The sequence below is a fragment of the Arachis hypogaea genome, chromosome 14 (genome assembly GCF_003086295.3).
Source record: "Arachis hypogaea cultivar Tifrunner chromosome 14, arahy.Tifrunner.gnm2.J5K5, whole genome shotgun sequence".
Taxonomy (NCBI): Eukaryota; Viridiplantae; Streptophyta; class Magnoliopsida; order Fabales; family Fabaceae; genus Arachis; species Arachis hypogaea.
Window position 1 is genome coordinate 65,967,412 of NC_092049.1, and position 2,304 is coordinate 65,969,715.

Genomic DNA, 2,304 nt, shown 5'->3' on the forward strand with positions numbered 1-2,304 from the left:
TTGTATACCGTTATGGGTCGCCATGAGCAATCGTGAACGACCAAGGATCCCACTTTTGTAACAGGAAGGTAGAAGCATTGCTCAAGCGCTATGGAGTATCGCATAAGGTTGCTACTGCTTATCATCCGCAAACAAATGGACAAGCGGAAGTGTCCAACCGGGAAATCAAGAGAATTTTGGAGAAAGTGGTCAATCCACAAAGAAAGGATTGGAGCCTCCGGTTAGGAAATGCACTATAGGCGTATAGAATGGCCTATAAGACTCCGATAGGGATGAGTCCTTTCCGGATCGTCTACGGTAAGGCGTGCCACCTTCCGGTTGAGATTGAGCATCGAGCCTATTGTGTGGTAAAGCAGTGCAACATGGATTTAGCCAAGGCGGGTGAAGCTAGGAAGTTACAACTAGAAGAGCTTGAGTGTTTGAGGAACGAGTCATAAGAGAATGCCCGAATTTACAAGGAAAAGACTAAAGCATTTCAAGACCATCACATCCGGAAGAAGAACTTTCAAGAAGGTTATGAGGTCCCCCTCTACAACTCAAGGCTCCAATTTATGCCTGGCAAGCTCCGTTTTAGATGGGAAGGACCTTTCAAGGTGAAGGAGATGAAGCCCTATGGAATGGTGGAATTGTTTGATCCCAAGAGTGAAGCAACTTTCAAAGTGAATGGACATAGAGTGAAGAAGTATCATGGTTGCAAGCCCCCAAGAGAGCTAGAGGTGTACATATTAGAGGATGCACCAAGGAGAGAGGAAGCTTAAGAAAAGGACCGTCCAACTTGACGCACGGAAATTTGTCTCTCAACAATTTTCCTTCGGCAAGTATACCGAATTGTCGTCAAGTAAAAACTCACAATAGAGTGAGGTCGAATCCCACAGGAATTGATTGGTCAAGCAACTTTAATTAGAGGAATGTTCTAGTTGAGCGAAGCAGAATTTGGTTTGAGAGTTGCAGGAAATTAAATGGCTGGAAAGTAAATAGCAGAAAATGTAAATGCTGAAAGTAAAGAGTTGAAAATAAATGACGGAAAGTAAATTGCAGAATCTTAAATGGGAATGGGGAAGATGCTCATAAAAGTAAATTGCAGAAATTAAAAAGAATGGGTAAGATCAGAATGGGGAATTCATTGGGTTTAGGAGATGTTGCATTCTCCGGATCAAGTTCATTTTCATCTCTTCCTCAATCAATGCGTTCATTGATCTCCTTGGCAATCTTAAGTGATCAAATTACAATTCCTTGTAATTCAATCTCTCAAATCTTGATCAACAGCCAATTCCTTGGTCAATTGCTCATGAGAAGAGATGAAGTATGGTCACTGATTATACCACATGCATTCCCAAATCAAGTGTTGGTAGAATTATAGTCACCATATCCTTCCAACCCCAATTTGGTCAAACATGAGAAAACATTTCTAGCATGATCTCTTCATTCCTCTTCCAAGGTTTAGAAGAGATCCAAGTATGAATAGCTTCTTTTCCAAGATAACTACCCAATTGGATGAAGATTAAAAGCTTTCTAGTAAAATCAAGAGAAAAGATAGAAGAAGAATAATGAAAACTAATATTGATCCATCAAATTACAACAGAGCTCCCTAACCCAATGAAAGGGGTTTAGTTGTTCATAGCTCTGGAAATGGAAAACAAAGATGGCAGATACATTATGAAAATAAAACTAGAAGTGCAGAGTAAATTATACAGAGAGTAGTTCTCAAATTTCCAACTCCCCAAAAAAAGCTCTCTTCTAATTCAAAACTACCCCTATATATACTACTCTTCTGATCTTCTAGTTGGTTCTTCAAGTCTTGGATATGGGCTTTTGGATCTTGAGTTTGAAGCAGTTATCCTCTTCAGTGAGCTTAGCTTTACTTGCAGAGAGAAAGTGTGAGGTAGGCAGGGTATTTAGCTCAGGATGTTAGTGGCGTTAACGTTAAGTGAGAGTGTGGGTTCGAGAACGTTAGTGACAATCACCTTTTTCACTAACGTTCCTAACCCAGGGATGATCCACGTTAACTTCAATGTTAGTGGCACCAACGTGACCACTAATGTTGCCTCTTGGTCCTTCGCACACGTTATTGGGACTCACCTTTTCCAATAACGTTGAGAGTCAACTCTTCCCCCTACGTTAGAGTCCACGTTAACTTAGTTAACGTGGCTCTTAACGTAGGCTTGCCAATCCTTCAAGAACGTTAGTGACACTTACCTTTGTCACTAACGTTCCAAGATGCCCCTACTTCCCACGTTAGAATCCACGTTAACTAAGTTAACGTGGCTTCTAACGTGGTGATGATAGCCATCTCCAACGTTAGTG